The sequence below is a fragment of the Lepisosteus platostomus genome, chromosome 9 (assembly GCF_059453375.1).
Source record: "Lepisosteus platostomus isolate fLepPlt1 chromosome 9, fLepPlt1.hap1, whole genome shotgun sequence".
In the NCBI taxonomy this organism is placed as follows: domain Eukaryota; kingdom Metazoa; phylum Chordata; class Actinopteri; order Semionotiformes; family Lepisosteidae; genus Lepisosteus; species Lepisosteus platostomus.
Genome location: NC_142619.1, coordinates 51,069,539 through 51,090,828, shown reverse-complemented (window position 1 = coordinate 51,090,828; position 21,290 = coordinate 51,069,539).

Here is a 21,290-nt window from a genome sequence, read left to right as displayed (position 1 = left end):
ATATTCTGAAAGGTGGCCAAAAGTGTCCGAAAACTAAAAGTGCAGATAGGAGCAAATTATCACTCATCCTAAAGATAACTGGGGGCCCGGAATGCAGCACTGACAGTAAAAAACTTCTACGTAGTGTGGGATCGCTAACCCTAACCCTAGCTAGGGTTGAAAGTGTACATTCCTGCATAGTGTCTCAGAAGCCCTCCAATCATGAGATTTGAATTTTTTCCTCAAACCCAAATGTATCAGTCTCAAACAACCCAAACTGGTTTCAAAACCTCTTCGAAATGTATCTTCTTTAACAATCTGTCTTCTTTAGGCAAATTTTCATTGAGGTGAAAAATGCTGTCAAATGGTACATACATCGGCATGCTTTAAATGCCTGGCTAGGGTTAGGGTTAAAAGAACCATAGAATTTTGCCCGAAGTTACACTTCTAGCTGCACTTTAAATGACAAAATGAAGAGAGTTTACCCCTTAGAACAGGTATTCTTCACACTTTTCATCTGGCTCACTTTTGGGATAAAATGAGTGAATGGGGCAATATTCTGAAAGGTGGCCAAAAGTGTCCGAAAACTAAAAGTGCAGATAGGAGCAAATTATCACTCATCCTAAAGATAACTGGGGGCCCGGAATGCAGCACTGACAGTAAAAAACTTCTACGTAGTGTGGGATCGCTAACCCTAACCCTAGCTAGGGTTGAAAGTGTACATTCCTGCATAGTGTCTCAGAAGCCCTCCAATCATGAGATTTGAATTTTTTCCTCAAACCCAAATGTATCAGTCTCAAACAACCCAAACTGGTTTCAAAACCTCTTGGAAATGTATCTTCTTTAATAATCTGTCTTCTTTAGGCAAATTTTCATTGAGGTGAAAAATGCTGTCAAATGGTACATACATCGGCATGCTTTAAATGCCTGGCTAGGGTTAGGGTTAAAAGAACCATAGACTTTTGCCCGAAGTTACACTTCTAGCTGCACTTTAAATGACAAAATGAAGAGAGTTTACCCCTTAGAACAGGTATTCTTCACACTTTTCATCTGGCTCACTTTTGGGATAAAATGAGTGAATGGGGCAATATTCTGAAAGGTGGCCAAAAGTGTCCGAAAACTAAAAGTGCAGATAGGAGCAAATTATCACTCATCCTAAAGATAACTGGGGGGCCGGAATGCAGCACTGACAGTAAAAAACTTCTACGTAGTGTGGGATCGCTAACCCTAACCCTAGCTAGGGTTGAAAGTGTACATTCCTGCATAGTGTCTCAGAAGCCCTCCAATCATTAGATTTGAATTTTTTCCTCAAACCCAAATGTATCAGTCTCAAACAACCCAAACTGGTTTCAAAACCTCTTGGAAATGTATCTTCTTTAATAATCTGTCTTCTTTAGGCAAATTTTCATTGAGGTGAAAAATGCTGTCAAATGGTACATACATCGGCATGCTTTAAATGCCTGGCTAGGGTTAGGGTTAAAAGAACCATAGAATTTTGCCCGAAGTTACACTTCTAGCTGCACTTTAAATGACAAAATGAAGAGAGTTTACCCCTTAGAACAGGTATTCTTCACACTTTTCATCTGGCTCACTTTTGGGATAAAATGAGTGAATGGGGCAATATACTGAAAGGTGGCCAAAGTGTCCGAAAACTAAAAGTGCAGATAGGAGCGAATTTTCACTCATCCTAAAGATAACTGGGGGCCCGGAATGCAGCACTGACAGTAAAAAACTTCTACGTAGTGTGGGATCGCTAACCCTAACCCTAGCTAGGGTTGAAAGTGTACATTCCTGCAGGGTGTCTCAGAAGCCCTCCAATCATGAGATTTGAATTTTTTCCTCAAACCCAAATGTATCAGTCTCAAACAACCCAAACGGGTTTCAAAACCTCTTGGAAATGTATCTTCTTTAATAATCTGTCTTCTTTAGGCAAATTTTCATTGAGGTGAAAAAGGCTGTCAAATGGTACATACAGTACATCGGCATGCTTTAAATGCCTGGCTAGGGTTAGGGTTAAAAGAACCATAGAATTTTGCCTGAAGTTACACTTCTAGCTGCACTTTAAATGACAAAATGGAAAGAGTCTACCCCTTAGAACAGGTATTCTTCACATTTTTCATCTGGCTCACTTTTGGGATATAATCAATGAATGGGGCAATATACTGAAAGGTGGCCAAAAGTGTCCGAAAACTAAATGTGCAGATAGGAACAAATTTTCACTCATCCTAAAGATAACTGGGGGCCCGGAATGCAGCACTGACAGTAAAAAACTTCTACGTAGTGTGGGATCGCTAACCCTAACCCTAGCTAGGGTTGAAAAGTGTACATTCCTGCTGGGTGTCTCAGAAGCCCTCCAATCATGAGATTTGAATTTTTTCCTCAAACCCAAAAATATAACTCTCAAACAACTCAAACAGATTTCAAAACCTCTTAGAAATGTATCTTCTTTAATAATCTGTCTTCTTTAGGCAAATTTTTACTGAGGTGAAAAATAATGTCAAATGGTACATACATCGGCATGCTTTAAATGCCTGGCTAGGGTTAGGGTTAAAAGAACCATAGAATTTTGCCCGAAGTTACACTTCTAGCTGCACTTTAAATGACAAAATGAAGAGAGTTTACCCCTTAGAACAGGTATTCTTCACACTTTTCATCTGGCTCACTTTTGGGATAAAATGAGTGAATGGGGCAATATTCTGAAAGGTGGCCAAAAGTGTCCGAAAACTAAAAGTGCAGATAGGAGCAAATTATCACTCATCCTAAAGATAACTGGGGGCCCGGAATGCAGCACTGACAGTAAAAAACTTCTACGTAGTGTGGGATCGCTAACCCTAACCCTAGCTAGGGTTGAAAGTGTACATTCCTGCATAGTGTCTCAGAAGCCCTCCAATCATGAGATTTGAATTTTTTCCTCAAACCCAAATGTATCAGTCTAAACAACCCAAACGGGTTTCAAAACCTCTTGGAAATGTATCTTCTTTAATAATCTGTCTTCTTTAGGCAAATTTTCATTGAGGTGAAAAATGCTGTCAAATGGTACATACATCGGCATGCTTTAAATGCCTGGCTAGGGTTAGGGTTAAAAGAACCATAGAATTTTGCCCGAAGTTACACTTCTAGCTGCACTTTAAATGACAAAATGAAGAGAGTTTACCCCTTAGAACAGGTATTCTTCACACTTTTCATCTGGCTCACTTTTGGGATAAAATGAGTGAATGGGGCAATATACTGAAAGGTGGCCAAAAGTGTCCGAAAACTAAAAGTGCAGATAGGAACAAATTATCACTCATCCTAAAGATAACTGGGGGCCCGGAATGCAGCACTGACAGTAAAAAACTTCTACGTAGTGTGGGATCGCTAACCCTAACCCTAGCTAGGGTTGAAAGTGTACATTCCTGCATAGTGTCTCAGAAGCCCTCCAATCATGAGATTTGAATTTTTTCCTCAAACCCAAATGTATCAGTCTCAAACAACCCAAACTGGTTTCAAAACCTCTTGAAAATGAATCTTCTTTAATAATCTGTCTTCTTTAGGCAAATTTTCATTGAGGTGAAAAATGCTGTCAAATGGTACATACATCGGCATGCTTTAAATGCCTGGCTAGGGTTAGGGTTAAAAGAACCATAGAATTTTGCCCGAAGTTACACTTCTAGCTGCACTTTAAATGACAAAATGAAGAGAGTTTACCCCTTAGAACAGGTATTCTTCACACTTTTCATCTGGCTCACTTTTGGGATAAAATGAGTGAATGGGGCAATATTCTGAAAGGTGGCCAAAAGTGTCCGAAAACTAAAAGTGCAGATAGGAGCAAATTATCACTCATCCTAAAGATAACTGGGGGCCCGGAATGCAGCACTGACAGTAAAAAACTTCTACGTAGTGTGGGATCGCTAACCCTAACCCTAGCTAGGGTTGAAAGTGTACATTCCTGCATAGTGTCTCAGAAGCCCTCCAATCATGAGATTTGAATTTTTTCCTCAAACCCAAATGTATCAGTCTCAAACAACCCAAACTGGTTTCAAAACCTCTTCGAAATGTATCTTCTTTAACAATCTGTCTTCTTTAGGCAAATTTTCATTGAGGTGAAAAATGCTGTCAAATGGTACATACATCGGCATGCTTTAAATGCCTGGCTAGGGTTAGGGTTAAAAGAACCATAGAATTTTGCCCGAAGTTACACTTCTAGCTGCACTTTAAATGACAAAATGAAGAGAGTTTACCCCTTAGAACAGGTATTCTTCACACTTTTCATCTGGCTCACTTTTGGGATAAAATGAGTGAATGGGGCAATATTCTGAAAGGTGGCCAAAAGTGTCCGAAAACTAAAAGTGCAGATAGGAGCAAATTATCACTCATCCTAAAGATAACTGGGGGCCCGGAATGCAGCACTGACAGTAAAAAACTTCTACGTAGTGTGGGATCGCTAACCCTAACACTAGCTAGGATTGAAAGTGTACATTCCTCCAGGGTGTCTCAGAAGCCCTCCAATCATGAGATTTGAATTTTTTCCTCAAACCCAAATGTATCAGTCTCAAACAACCCAAACGGGTTTCAAAACCTCTTGGAAATGTATCTTCTTTAATAATCTGTCTTCTTTAGGCAAATTTTCATTGAGGTGAAAAAGGCTGTCAAATGGTACATACATCGGCATGCTTTAAATGCCTGGCTAGGGTTAGGGTTAAAAGAACCATAGAATTTTGCCTGAAGTTACACTTCTAGCTGCACTTTAAATGACAAAATGGAAAGAGTCTACCCCTTAGAACAGGTATTCTTCACATTTTTCATCTGGCTCACTTTTGGGATATAATCAATGAATGGGGCATTATACTGAAAGGTGGCCAAAAGTGTCCGAAAACTAAATGTGCAGATAGGAACAAATTTTCACTCATCCTAAAGATAACTGGGGGCCCGGAATGCAGCACTGACAGAAAAAAACTTCTACGTAGTGTGGGATCGCTAACCCTAACCCTAGCTAGGGTTGAAAAGTGTACATTCCTGCTGGGTGTCTCAGAAGCCCTCCAATCATGAGATTTGAATTTTTTCCTCAAACCCAAAAATATAACTCTCAAACAACTCAAACAGATTTCAGAACCTCTTGGAAATGTATCTTCTTTAATAATCTGTCTTCTTTAGGCAAATTTTTACTGAGGTGAAAAATGATGTCAAATGGTACATACATCGGCATGCTTTAAATGCCTGGCTAGGGTTAGGGTTAAAAGAACCATAGACTTTTGCCCGAAGTTACACTTCTAGCTAAATTTTAAATGACAAAATGAAGAGAGTTTACCCCTTAGAACAGGTATTCTTCACACTTTTCATCTGGCTCACTTTTGGGATAAAATGAGTGAATGGGGCAATATTCTGAAAGGTGGCCAAAAGTGTCCGAAAACTAAAAGTGCAGATAGGAGCAAATTATCACTCATCCTAAAGATAACTGGGGGCCCGGAATGCAGCACTGACAGTCAAAAACTTCTACGTAGTGTGGGATCGCTAACCCTAACCCTAGCTAGGGTTGAAAGTGTACATTCCTGCATAGTGTCTCAGAAGCCCTCCAATCATGAGATTTGAATTTTTTCCTCAAACCCAAATGTATCAGTCTCAAACAACCCAAACTGGTTTCAAAACCTCTTCGAAATGTATCTTCTTTAACAATCTGTCTTCTTTAGGCAAATTTTCATTGAGGTGAAAAATGCTGTCAAATGGTACATACATCGGCATGCTTTAAATGCCTGGCTAGGGTTAGGGTTAAAAGAACCATAGAATTTTGCCTGAAGTTACACTTCTAGCTGCACTTTAAATGACAAAATGGAAAGAGTCTACCCCTTAGAACAGGTATTCTTCACATTTTTCATCTGGCTCACTTTTGGGATAAAATGAGTGAATGGGGCAATATACTGAAAGGTGGCCAAAAGTGTCCGAAAACTAAAAGTGCAGATAGGAGCAAATTATCACTCATCCTAAAGATAACTGGGGGCCCGGAATGCAGCACTGACAGTAAAAAACTTCTACGTAGTGTGGGATCGCTAACCCTAACCCTAGCTAGGGTTGAAAGTGTACATTCCTGCATAGTTTCTCAGAAGCCCTCCAATCATGAGATTTGAATTTTTTCCTCAAACCCAAATGTATCAGTCTCAAACAACCCAAACTGGTTTCAAAACCTCTTGGAAATGAATCTTCTTTAATAATCTGTCTTCTTTAGGCAAATTTTCATTGAGGTGAAAAATGCTGTCAAATGGTACATACATCGGCATGCTTTAAATGCCTGGCTAGGGTTAGGGTTAAAAGAACCATAGAATTTTGCCCGAAGTTACACTTCTAGCTGCACTTTAAATGACAAAATGAAGAGAGTTTACCCCTTAGAACAGGTATTCTTCACACTTTTCATCTGGCTCACTTTTGGGATAAAATGAGTGAATGGGGCAATATTCTGAAAGGTGGCCAAAAGTGTCCGAAAACAAAAAGTGCAGATAGGAGCAAATTATCACTCATCCTAAAGATAACTGGGGGCCCGGAATGCAGCACTGACAGTAAAAAACTTCTACGTAGTGTGGGATCGCTAACCCTAACCCTAGCTAGGGTTGAAAGTGTACATTCCTGCAGGGTTTCTCAGAAGCCCTCCAATCATGAGATTTGAGTTTTTTCCTCAAACCCAAATGTATCAGTCTCAAACAACCCAAACGGGTTTCAAAACCTCTTGGAAATGTATCTTCTTTAATAATCTGTCTTCTTTAGGCAAATTTTCATTGAGGTGAAAAAGGCTGTCAAATGGTACATACATCGGCATGCTTTAAATGCCTGGCTAGGGTTAGGGTTAAAAGAACCATAGAATTTTGCCTGAAGTTACACTTCTAGCTGCACTTTAAATGACAAAATGGAAAGAGTCTACCCCTTAGAACAGGTATTCTTCACACTTTTCATCTGGCTCACTTTTGGGATAAAATGAGTGAATGGGGCAATATTCTGAAAGGTGGCCAAAAGTGTCCGAAAACTAAAAGTGCAGATAGGAGCAAATTATCACTCATCCTAAAGATAACTGGGGGCCCGGAATGCAGCACTGACAGTAAAAAACTTCTACGTAGTGTGGGATCGCTAACCCTAACACTAGCTAGGATTGAAAGTGTACATTCCTCCAGGGTGTCTCAGAAGCCCTCCAATCATGAGATTTGAATTTTTTCCTCAAACCCAAATGTATCAGTCTCAAACAACCCAAACGGGTTTCAAAACCTCTTGGAAATGTATCTTCTTTAATAATCTGTCTTCTTTAGGCAAATTTTCATTGAGGTGAAAAAGGCTGTCAAATGGTACATACATCGGCATGCTTTAAATGCCTGGCTAGGGTTAGGGTTAAAAGAACCATAGAATTTTGCCTGAAGTTACACTTCTAGCTGCACTTTAAATGACAAAATGGAAAGAGTCTACCCCTTAGAACAGGTATTCTTCACATTTTTCATCTGGCTCACTTTTGGGATATAATCAATGAATGGGGCATTATACTGAAAGGTGGCCAAAAGTGTCCGAAAACTAAATGTGCAGATAGGAACAAATTTTCACTCATCCTAAAGATAACTGGGGGCCCGGAATGCAGCACTGACAGAAAAAAACTTCTACGTAGTGTGGGATCGCTAACCCTAACCCTAGCTAGGGTTGAAAAGTGTACATTCCTGCTGGGTGTCTCAGAAGCCCTCCAATCATGAGATTTGAATTTTTTCCTCAAACCCAAAAATATAACTCTCAAACAACTCAAACAGATTTCAGAACCTCTTGGAAATGTATCTTCTTTAATAATCTGTCTTCTTTAGGCAAATTTTTACTGAGGTGAAAAATGATGTCAAATGGTACATACATCGGCATGCTTTAAATGCCTGGCTAGGGTTAGGGTTAAAAGAACCATAGACTTTTGCCCGAAGTTACACTTCTAGCTAAATTTTAAATGACAAAATGAAGAGAGTTTACCCCTTAGAACAGGTATTCTTCACACTTTTCATCTGGCTCACTTTTGGGATAAAATGAGTGAATGGGGCAATATTCTGAAAGGTGGCCAAAAGTGTCCGAAAACAAAAAGTGCAGATAGGAGCAAATTATCACTCATCCTAAAGATAACTGGGGGCCCGGAATGCAGCACTGACAGTAAAAAACTTCTACGTAGTGTGGGATCGCTAACCCTAACCCTAGCTAGGGTTGAAAGTGTACATTCCTGCAGGGTTTCTCAGAAGCCCTCCAATCATGAGATTTGAGTTTTTTCCTCAAACCCAAATGTATCAGTCTCAAACAACCCAAACGGGTTTCAAAACCTCTTGGAAATGTATCTTCTTTAATAATCTGTCTTCTTTAGGCAAATTTTCATTGAGGTGAAAAAGGCTGTCAAATGGTACATACATCGGCATGCTTTAAATGCCTGGCTAGGGTTAGGGTTAAAAGAACCATAGAATTTTGCCTGAAGTTACACTTCTAGCTGCACTTTAAATGACAAAATGGAAAGAGTCTACCCCTTAGAACAGGTATTCTTCACATTTTTCATCTGGCTCACTTTTGGGATAAAATGAGTGAATGGGGCAATATACTGAAAGGTGGCCAAAAGTGTCCGAAAACTAAAAGTGCAGATAGGAGCAAATTATCACTCATCCTAAAGATAACTGGGGGCCCGGAATGCAGCACTGACAGTAAAAAACTTCTACGTAGTGTGGGATCGCTAACCCTAACCCTAGCTAGGGTTGAAAGTGTACATTCCTGCATAGTTTCTCAGAAGCCCTCCAATCATGAGATTTGAATTTTTTCCTCAAACCCAAATGTATCAGTCTCAAACAACCCAAACTGGTTTCAAAACCTCTTGGAAATGAATCTTCTTTAATAATCTGTCTTCTTTAGGCAAATTTTCATTGAGGTGAAAAATGCTGTCAAATGGTACATACATCGGCATGCTTTAAATGCCTGGCTAGGGTTAGGGTTAAAAGAACCATAGAATTTTGCCCGAAGTTACACTTCTAGCTGCACTTTAAATGACAAAATGAAGAGAGTTTACCCCTTAGAACAGGTATTCTTCACACTTTTCATCTGGCTCACTTTTGGGATAAAATGAGTGAATGGGGCAATATTCTGAAAGGTGGCCAAAAGTGTCCGAAAACAAAAAGTGCAGATAGGAGCAAATTATCACTCATCCTAAAGATAACTGGGGGCCCGGAATGCAGCACTGACAGTAAAAAACTTCTACGTAGTGTGGGATCGCTAACCCTAACCCTAGCTAGGGTTGAAAGTGTACATTCCTGCATAGTGTCTCAGAAGCCCTCCAATCATGAGATTTGAATTTTTTCCTCAAACCCAAATGTATCAGTCTCAAACAACCCAAACTGGTTTCAAAACCTCTTGGAAATGTATCTTCTTTAATAATCTGTCTTCTTTAGGCAAATTTTCATTGAGGTGAAAAATGCTGTCAAATGGTACATACATCGGCATGCTTTAAATGCCTGGCTAGGGTTAGGGTTAAAAGAACCATAGAATTTTGCCCGAAGTTACACTTCTAGCTGCACTTTAAATGACAAAATGAAGAGAGTTTACCCCTTAGAACAGGTATTCTTCACACTTTTCATCTGGCTCACTTTTGGGATAAAATGAGTGAATGGGGCAATATACTGAAAGGTGGCCAAAAGTGTCCGAAAACTAAAAGTGCAGATAGGAGCAAATTATCACTCATCCTAAAGATAACTGGGGGCCCGGAATGCAGCACTGACAGTAAAAAACTTCTACGTAGTGTGGGATCGCTAACCCTAACCCTAGCTAGGGTTGAAAGTGTACATTCCTGCATAGTTTCTCAGAAGCCCTCCAATCATGAGATTTGAATTTTTTCCTCAAACCCAAATGTATCAGTCTCAAACAACCCAAACTGGTTTCAAAACCTCTTGGAAATGAATCTTCTTTAATAATCTGTCTTCTTTAGGCAAATTTTCATTGAGGTGAAAAATGCTGTCAAATGGTACATACATCGGCATGCTTTAAATGCCTGGCTAGGGTTAGGGTTAAAAGAACCATAGAATTTTGCCCGAAGTTACACTTCTAGCTGCACTTTAAATGACAAAATGAAGAGAGTTTACCCCTTAGAACAGGTATTCTTCACACTTTTCATCTGGCTCACTTTTGGGATAAAATGAGTGAATGGGGCAATATTCTGAAAGGTGGCCAAAAGTGTCCGAAAACAAAAAGTGCAGATAGGAGCAAATTATCACTCATCCTAAAGATAACTGGGTGCCCGGAATGCAGCACTGACAGTAAAAAACTTCTACGTAGTGTGGGATCGCTAACCCTAACCCTAGCTAGGGTTGAAAGTGTACATTCCTGCATAGTGTCTCAGAAGCCCTCCAATCATGAGATTTGAATTTTTTCCTCAAACCCAAATGTATCAGTCTCAAACAACCCAAACTGGTTTCAAAACCTCTTGGAAATGTATCTTCTTTAATAATCTGTCTTCTTTAGGCAAATTTTCATTGAGGTGAAAAATTCTGTCAAATGGTACATACATCGGCATGCTTTAAATGCCTGGCTAGGGTTAGGGTTAAAAGAACCATAGAATTTTGCCCGAAGTTACACTTCTAGCTGCACTTTAAATGACAAAATGAAGAGAGTTTACCCCTTAGAACAGGTATTCTTCACACTTTTCATCTGGCTCACTTTTGGGATAAAATGAGTGAATGGGGCAATATACTGAAAGGTGGCCAAAAGTGTCCGAAAACTAAAAGTGCAGATAGGAGCAAATTATCACTCATCCTAAAGATAACTGGGGGCCCGGAATGCAGCACTGACAGTAAAAAACTTCTATGTAGTGTGGGATCGCTAACCCTAACCCTAGCTAGGGTTGAAAGTGTACATTCCTGCAGGGTGTCTCAGAAGCCCTCCAATCATGAGATTTGAATTTTTTCCTCAAACCCAAATGTATCAGTCTCAAACAACCCAAACGGGTTTCAAAACCTCTTGGAAATGTATCTTCTTTAATAATCTGTCTTCTTTCGGCAAATTTTCATTGAGGTGAAAAAGGCTGTCAAATGGTACATACATCGGCATGCTTTAAATGCCTGGCTAGGGTTAGGGTTAAAAGAACCATAGAATTTTGCCTGAAGTTACACTTCTAGCTGCACTTTAAATGACAAAATGGAAAGAGTCTACCCCTTAGAACAGGTATTCTTCACATTTTTCATCTGGCTCACTTTTGGGATATAATCAATGAATGGGGCAATATACTGAAAGGTGGCCAAAAGTGTCCGAAAACTAAATGTGCAGATAGGAACAAATTTTCACTCATCCTAAAGATAACTGGGGGCCCGAAATGCAGCACTGACAGTAAAAAACTTCTACGTAGTGTGGGATCGCTAACCCTAACCCTAGCTAGGGTTGAAAAGTGTACATTCCTGCTGGGTGTCTCAGAAGCCCTCCAATCATGAGATTTGAATTTTTTCCTCAAACCCAAAAATATAACTCTCAAACAACTCAAACAGATTTCAAAACCTCTTGGAAATGTATCTTCTTTAATAATCTGTCTTCTTTAGGCAAATTTTTACTGAGGTGAAAAATGATGTCAAATGGTACATACATCGGCATGCTTTAAATGCCTGGCTAGGGTTAGGGTTAAAAGAACCATATACTTTTTCCCGAAGTTACACTTCTAGCTGCACTTTAAATGACAAAATGAAGAGAGTTTACCCCTTAGAACAGGTATTCTTCACACTTTTCATCTGGCTCACTTTTGGGATAAAATGAGTGAATGGGGCAATATACTGAAAGGTGGCCAAAAGTGTCCGAAAACTAAAAGTGCAGATAGGAGCAAATTATCACTCATCCTAAAGATAACTGGGGGCCCGGAATGCAGCACTGACAGTAAAAAACTTCTACGTAGTGTGGGATCGCTAACCCTAACCCTAGCTAGGGTTGAAAGTGTACATTCCTGCATAGTGTCTCAGAAGCCCTCCAATCATGAGATTTGAATTTTTTCCTCAAACCCAAATGTATCAGTCTCAAACAACCCAAACTGGTTTCAAAACCTCTTGGAAATGAATCTTCTTTAATAATCTGTCTTCTTTAGGCAAATTTTCATTGAGGTGAAAAATGCTGTCAAATGGTACATACATCGGCATGCTTTAAATGCCTGGCTAGGGTTAGGGTTAAAAGAACCATAGAATTTTGCCCGAAGTTACACTTCTAGCTGCACTTTAAATGACAAAAGAAAGAGAGTTTACCCCTTAGAACAGGTATTCTTCACACTTTTCATCTGGCTCACTTTTGGGATAAAATGAGTGAATGGGGCAATATTCTGAAAGGTGGCCAAAAGTGTCCGAAAACAAAAAGTGCAGATAGGAGCAAATTATCACTCATCCTAAAGATAACTGGGTGCCCGGAATGCAGCACTGACAGTAAAAAACTTCTACGTAGTGTGGGATCGCTAACCCTAACCCTAGCTAGGGTTGAAAGTGTACATTCCTGCATAGTGTCTCAGAAGCCCTCCAATCATGAGATTTGAATTTTTTCCTCAAACCCAAATGTATCAGTCTCAAACAACCCAAACTGGTTTCAAAACCTCTTGGAAATGTATCTTCTTTAATAATCTGTCTTCTTTAGGCAAATTTTCATTGAGGTGAAAAATTCTGTCAAATGGTACATACATCGGCATGCTTTAAATGCCTGGCTAGGGTTAGGGTTAAAAGAACCATAGAATTTTGCCCGAAGTTACACTTCTAGCTGCACTTTAAATGACAAAATGAAGAGAGTTTACCCCTTAGAACAGGTATTCTTCACACTTTTCATCTGGCTCACTTTTGGGATAAAATGAGTGAATGGGGCAATATACTGAAAGGTGGCCAAAAGTGTCCGAAAACTAAAAGTGCAGATAGGAGCAAATTATCACTCATCCTAAAGATAACTGGGGGCCCGGAATGCAGCACTGACAGTAAAAAACTTCTATGTAGTGTGGGATCGCTAACCCTAACCCTAGCTAGGGTTGAAAGTGTACATTCCTGCAGGGTGTCTCAGAAGCCCTCCAATCATGAGATTTGAATTTTTTCCTCAAACCCAAATGTATCAGTCTCAAACAACCCAAACGGGTTTCAAAACCTCTTGGAAATGTATCTTCTTTAATAATCTGTCTTCTTTCGGCAAATTTTCATTGAGGTGAAAAAGGCTGTCAAATGGTACATACATCGGCATGCTTTAAATGCCTGGCTAGGGTTAGGGTTAAAAGAACCATAGAATTTTGCCTGAAGTTACACTTCTAGCTGCACTTTAAATGACAAAATGGAAAGAGTCTACCCCTTAGAACAGGTATTCTTCACATTTTTCATCTGGCTCACTTTTGGGATATAATCAATGAATGGGGCAATATACTGAAAGGTGGCCAAAAGTTTCCGAAAACTAAATGTGCAGATAGGAACAAATTTTCACTCATCCTAAAGATAACTGGGGGCCCGAAATGCAGCACTGACAGTAAAAAACTTCTACGTAGTGTGGGATCGCTAACCCTAACCCTAGCTAGGGTTGAAAAGTGTACATTCCTGCTGGGTGTCTCAGAAGCCCTCCAATCATGAGATTTGAATTTTTTCCTCAAACCCAAAAATATAACTCTCAAACAACTCAAACAGATTTCAAAACCTCTTGGAAATGTATCTTCTTTAATAATCTGTCTTCTTTAGGCAAATTTTTACTGAGGTGAAAAATGATGTCAAATGGTACATACATCGGCATGCTTTAAATGCCTGGCTAGGGTTAGGGTTAAAAGAACCATATACTTTTTCCCGAAGTTACACTTCTAGCTGCACTTTAAATGACAAAATGAAGAGAGTTTACCCCTTAGAACAGGTATTCTTCACACTTTTCATCTGGCTCACTTTTGGGATAAAATGAGTGAATGGGGCAATATACTGAAAGGTGGCCAAAAGTGTCCGAAAACTAAAAGTGCAGATAGGAGCAAATTATCACTCATCCTAAAGATAACTGGGGGCCCGGAATGCAGCACTGACAGTAAAAAACTTCTACGTAGTGTGGGATCGCTAACCCTAACCCTAGCTAGGGTTGAAAGTGTACATTCCTGCATAGTGTCTCAGAAGCCCTCCAATCATGAGATTTGAATTTTTTCCTCAAACCCAAATGTATCAGTCTCAAACAACCCAAACTGGTTTCAAAACCTCTTGGAAATGAATCTTCTTTAATAATCTGTCTTCTTTAGGCAAATTTTCATTGAGGTGAAAAATGCTGTCAAATGGTACATACATCGGCATGCTTTAAATGCCTGGCTAGGGTTAGGGTTAAAAGAACCATAGAATTTTGCCCGAAGTTACACTTCTAGCTGCACTTTAAATGACAAAAGAAAGAGAGTTTACCCCTTAGAACAGGTATTCTTCACACTTTTCATCTGGCTCACTTTTGGGATAAAATGAGTGAATGGGGCAATATTCTGAAAGGTGGCCAAAAGTGTCCGAAAACTAAAAGTGCAGATAGGAGCAAATTATCACTCATCCTAAAGATAACTGGGGGCCCGGAATGCAGCACTGACAGTAAAAAACTTCTACGTAGCGTGGGATCGCTAACCCTAACCCTAGCTAGGGTTGAAAGTGTACATTCCTGCATAGTGTCTCAGAAGCCCTCCAATCATGAGATTTGAATTTTTTCCTCAAACCCAAATGTATCAGTCTCAAACAACCCAAACTGGTTTCAAAACCTCTTGGAAATGTATCTTCTTTAATAATCTGTCTTCTTTAGGCAAATTTTCATTGAGGTGAAAAATGCTGTCAAATGGTACATACATCGGCATGCTTTAAATGCCTGGCTAGGGTTAGGGTTAAAAGAACCATAGAATTTTGCCCGAAGTTACACTTCTAGCTGCACTTTAAACGACAAAATGGAAAGAGTCTACCCCTTAGAACAGGTATTCTTCACATTTTTCATATGGCTCACTTTTGGGATATAATCAATGAATGGGGCAATATACTGAAAGGTGGCCAAAAGTGTCCGAAAACTAAATGTGCAGATAGGAACAAATTTTCACTCATCCTAAAGATAACTGGAGGCCAGGAATGCAGCACTGACAGTAAAAAACTTCTACGTAGTGTGGGATCGCTAACCCTAACCCTAGCTAGGGTTGAAAAGTGTACATTCCTGCTGGGTGTCTCAGAAGCCCTCCAATCATGAGATTTGAATTTTTTCCTCAAACCCAAAAATATAACTCTCAAACAACTCAAACAGATTTCAAAACCTCTTGGAAATATATCTTCTTTAATAATCTGTCTTCTTTAGGCAAATTTTTACTGAGGTGAAAAATGCTGTCAAATGGTACATACATCGGCATGCTTTAAATGCCTGGCTAGGGTTAGGGTTAAAAGAACCATAGACTTTTGCCCGAAGTTACACTTCTAGCTGCACTTTAAATGACAAAATGAAGAGAGTTTACCCCTTAGAACAGGTATTCTTCACACTTTTCATCTGGCTCACTTTTGGGATAAAATGAGTGAATGGGGCAATATTCTGAAAGGTGGCCAAAAGTGTCCGAAAACTAAAAGTGCAGATAGGAGCAAATTATCACTCATCCTAAAGATAACTGGGGGCCCGGAATGCAGCACTGACAGTAAAAAACTTCTACGTAGTGTGGGATCGCTAACCCTAACCCTAGCTAGGGTTGAAAGTGTACATTCCTGCATAGTGTCTCAGAAGCCCTCCAATCATGAGATTTGAATTTTTTCCTCAAACCCAAATGTATCAGTCTCAAACAACCCAAACTGGTTTCAAAACCTCTTGGAAATGAATCTTCTTTAATAATCTGTCTTCTTTAGGCAAATTTTCATTGAGGTGAAAAATGCTGTCAAATGGTATATACATCGGCATGCTTTAAATGCCTGGCTAGGGTTAGGGTTAAAAGAACCATAGAATTTTGCCCGAAGTTACACTTCTAGCTGCACTTTAAATGACAAAATGAAGAGAGTTTACCCCTTAGAACAGGTATTCTTCACACTTTTCATCTGGCTCACTTTTGGGATAAAATGAGTGAATGGGGCAATATTCTGAAAGGTGGCCAAAAGTGTCCGAAAACTAAAAGTGCAGATAGGAGCAAATTATCACTCATCCTAAAGATAACTGGGGGCCCGGAATGCAGCACTGACAGTCAAAAACTTCTACGTAGTGTGGGATCGCTAACCCTAACCCTAGCTAGGGTTGAAAGTGTACATTCCTGCATAGTGTCTCAGAAGCCCTCCAATCATGAGATTTGAATTTTTTCCTCAAACCCAAATGTATCAGTCTCAAACAACCCAAACTGGTTTCAAAACCTCTTCGAAATGTATCTTCTTTAACAATCTGTCTTCTTTAGGCAAATTTTCATTGAGGTGAAAAATGCTGTCAAATGGTACATACATCGGCATGCTTTAAATGCCTGGCTAGGGTTAGGGTTAAAAGAACCATAGAATTTTGCCCGAAGTTACACTTCTAGCTGCACTTTAAATGACAAAATGAAGAGAGTTTACCCCCTAGAACAGGTATTCTTCACACTTTTCATCTGGCTCACTTTTGGGATAAAATGAGTGAATGGGGCAATATTCTGAAAGGTTGCCAAAAGTGTCCGAAAACTAAAAGTGCAGATAGGAGCAAATTATCACTCATCCTAAAGATAACTGGGGGCCCGGAATGCAGCACTGACAGTAAAAAACTTCTACGTAGTGTGGGATCGCTAACCCTAACCCTAGCTAGGGTTGAAAGTGTACATTCCTGCAGGGTGTCTCAGAAGCCCTCCAATCATGAGATTTGAATTTTTTCCTCAAACCCAAATGTATCAGTCTCAAACAACCCAAACGGGTTTCAAAACCTCTTGGAAATGTATCTTCTTTAATAATCTGTCTTCTTTAGGCAAATTTTCATTGAGGTGAAAAAGGCTGTCAAATGGTACATACATCGGCATGCTTTAAATGCCTGGCTAGGGTTAGGGTTAAAAGAACCATAGAATTTTGCCTGAAGTTACACTTCTAGCTGCACTTTAAATGACAAAATGGAAAGAGTCTACCCCTTAGAACAGGTATTCTTCACATTTTTCATCTGGCTCACTTTTGGGATAAAATGAGTGAATGGGGCAATATACTGAAAGGTGGCCAAAAGTGTCCGAAAACTAAAAGTGCAGATAGGAGCAAATTATCACTCATCCTAAAGATAACTGGGGGCCCGGAATGCAGCACTGACAGTAAAAAACTTCTACGTAGTGTGGGATCGCTAACCCTAACCCTAGCTAGGGTTGAAAGTGTACATTCCTGCAGGGTGTCTCAGAAGCCCTCCAATCATGAGATTTGAATTTTTTCCTCAAACCCAAATGTATCAGTCTCAAACAACCCAAACGGGTTTCAAAACCTCTTGGAAATGTATCTTCTTTAATAATCTGTCTTCTTTAGGCAAATTTTCATTGAGGTGAAAAAGGCTGTCAAATGGTACATACATCGGCATGCTTTAAATGCCTGGCTAGGGTTAGGGTTAAAAGAACCATAGAATTTTGCCTGAAGTTACACTTCTAGCTGCACTTTAAATGACAAAATGGAAAGAGTCTACCCCTTAGAACAGGTATTCTTCACATTTTTCATCTGGCTCACTTTTGGGATAAAATGAGTGAATGGGGCAATATACTGAAAGGTGGCCAAAAGTGTCCGAAAATTAAAAGTGCAGATAGGAGCAAATTATCACTCATCCTAAAGATAACTGGGGGCCCGGAATGCAGCACTGACAGTAAAAAACTTCTACGTAGTGTGGGATCGCTAACCCTAACCCTAGCTAGGGTTGAAAGTGTACATTCCTGCATAGTGTCTCAGAAGCCCTCCAATCATGAGATTTGAATTTTTTCCTCAAACCCAAATGTATCAGTCTCAAACAACCCAAACTGGTTTCAAAACCTCTTGGAAATGAATCTTCTTTAATAATCTGTCTTCTTTAGGCAAATTTTCATTGAGGTGAAAAATGCTGTCAAATGGTACATACATCGGCATGCTTTAAATGCCTGGCTAGGGTTAGGGTTAAAAGAACCATAGAATTTTGCCCGAAGTTTCACTTCTAGCTGCACTTTAAATGACAAAATGAAGAGAGTTTACCCCTTAGAACAGGTATTCTTCACACTTTTCATCTGGCTCACTTTTGGGATAAAATGAGTGAATGGGGCAATATACTGAAAGGTGGCCAAAAGTGTCCGAAAACTAAAAGTGCAGATAGGAGCAAATTATCACTCATCCTAAAGATAACTGGGGGCCCGGAATGCAGCACTGACAGTAAAAAACTTCTACGTAGTGTGGGATCGCTAACCCTAACCCTAGCTAGGGTTGAAAGTGTACATTCCTGCAGGGTGTCTCAGAAGCCCTCCAATCATGAGATTTGAATTTTTTCCTCAAACCCAAATGTATCAGTCTCAAACAACCCAAACGGGTTTCAAAACCTCTTGGAAATGTATCTTCTTTAATAATCTGTCTTCTTTAGGCAAATTTTCATTGAGGTGAAAAAGGCTGTCAAATGGTACATACATCGGCATGCTTTAAATGCCTGGCTAGGGTTAGGGTTAAAAGAACCATAGAATTTTGCCTGAAGTTACACTTCTAGCTGCACTTTAAATTACAAAATGGAAAGAGTCTACCCCTTAGAACAGGTATTCTTCACATTTTTCATCTGGCTCACTTTTGGGATATAATCAATGAATGGGGCAATATACTGAAAGGTGGCCAAAAGTGTCCGAAAACTAAATGTGCAGATAGGAACAAATTTTCACTCATCCTAAAGATAACTGGGGGCCCGGAATGCAGCACTGACAGTAAAAAACTTCTACGTAGTGTGGGATCGCTAACCCTAACCCTAGCTAGGGTTTAAAGTGTACATTCCTGCTGGGTGTCTCAGAAGCCCTCCAATCATGAGATTTGAATTTTTTCCTCAAACCCAAAAATATAACTCTCAAACAACTCAAACAGATTTCAAAACCTCTTGGAAATGTATCTTCTTTAATAATCTGTCTTCTTTAGGCAAATTTTTACTGAGGTGAAAAATGATGTCAAATGGTACATACATCGGCATGCTTTAAATGCCTGGCTAGGGTTAGGGTTAAAAGAACCATATACTTTTTCCCGAAGTTACACTTCTAGCTGCACTTTAAATGACAAAATGAAGAGAGTTTACCCCTTAGAACAGGTATTCTTCACACTTTTCATCTGGCTCACTTTTGGGATAAAATGAGTGAATGGGGCAATATACTGAAAGGTGGCCAAAAGTGTCCGAAAACTAAAAGTGCAGATAGGAGCAAATTATCACTCATCCTAAAGATAACTGGGGGCCCGGAATGCAGCACTGACAGTAAAAAACTTCTACGTAGCGTGGGATCGCTAACCCTAACCCTAGCTAGGGTTGAAAGTGTACATTCCTGCATAGTGTCTCAGAAGCCCTCCAATCATGAGATTTGAATTTTTTCCTCAAACCCAAATGTATCAGTCTCAAACAACCCAAACTGGTTTCAAAACCTCTTGGAAATGAATCTTCTTTAATAATCTGTCTTCTTTAGGCAAATTTTCATTGAGGTGAAAAATGCTGTCAAATGGTACATACATCGGCATGCTTTAAATGCCTGGCTAGGGTTAGGGTTAAAAGAACCATAGAATTTTGCCCGAAGTTACACTTCTAGCTGCACTTTAAATGACAATATGAAGAGAGTTTACCCCTTAGAACAGGTATTCTTCACACTTTTCATCTGGCTCACTTTTGGGATAAAATGAGTGAATGGGGCAATATTCTGAAAGGTGGCCAAAAGTGTCCGAAAACTAAAAGTGCAGATAGGAGCAAATTATCACTCATCCTAAAGATAACTGGGGGCCCGGAATGCAGCACTGACAGTAAAAAACTTCTACGTAGCGTGGGATCGCTAACCCTAACCCTAGCTAGGGTTGAAAGTGTACATTCCTGCATAGTGTCTCAGAAGCCCTCCAATCATGAGATTTGAATTTTTTCCTCAAACCCAAATGTATCAGTCTCAAACAACCCAAACTGGTTTCAAAACCTCTTGGAAATGTATCTTCTTTAATAATCTGTCTTCTTTAGGCAAATTTTCATTGAGGTGAAAAATGCTGTCAAATGGTACATACATCGGCATGCTTTAAATGCCTGGCTAGGGTTAGGGTTAAAAGAACCATAGAATTTTGCCCGAAGTTACACTTCTAGCTGCACTTTAAATGACAAAATGAAGAGAGTTTACCCCTTTGAACAGGTATTCTTCACACTTTTCATCTGGCTCACTTTTGGGATAAAATGAGTGAATGGGGCAATATACTGAAAGGTGGCCAAAGTGTCCGAAAACTAAAAGTGCAGATAGGAGCGAATTTTCACTCATCCTAAAGATAACTGGGGGCCCGGAATGCAGCACTGACAGTAAAAAACTTCTACGTAGTGTGGGATCGCTAACCCTAACCCTAGCTAGGGTTGAAAGTGTACATTCCTGCAGGGTGTCTCAGAAGCCCTCCAATCATGAGATTTGAATTTTTTCCTCAAACCCAAATGTATCAGTCTCAAACAACCCAAACGGGTTTCAAAACCTCTTGGAAATGTATCTTCTTTAATAATCTGTCTTCTTTAGGCAAATTTTCATTGAGGTGAAAAAGGCTGTCAAATGGTACATACATCGGCATGCTTTAAATGCCTGGCTAGGGTTAGGGTTAAAAGAACCATAGAATTTTGCCCGAAGTTACACTTCTAGCTGCACTTTAAATGACAAAATGAAGAGAGTTTACCCCTTAGAACAGGTATTCTTCACACTTTTCATCTGGCTCACTTTTGGGATAAAATGAGTGAATGGGGCAATATTCTGAAAGGTGGCCAAAAGTGTCCGAAAACAAAAAGTGCAGATAGGAGCAAATTATCACTCATCCTAAAGATAACTGGGGGCCCGGAATGCAGCACTGACAGTAAAAAACTTCTACGTAGTGTGGGATCGCTAACCCTAACCCTAGCTAGGGTTGAAAGTGTACATTCCTGCAGGGTGTCTCAGAAGCCCTCCAATCATGAGATTTGAATTTTTTCCTCAAACCCAAATGTATCAGTCTCAAACAACCCAAACGGGTTTCAAAACCTCTTGGAAATGTATCTTCTTTAATAATCTGTCTTCTTTAGGCAAATTTTCATTGAGGTGAAAAAGGCTGTCAAATGGTACATACATCGGCATGCTTTAAATGCCTGGCTAGGGTTAGGGTTAAAAGAACCATAGAATTTTGCCTGAAGTTACACTTCTAACTGCACTTTAAATGACAAAATGGAAAGAGTCTACCCCTTAGAACAGGTATTCTTCACATTTTTCA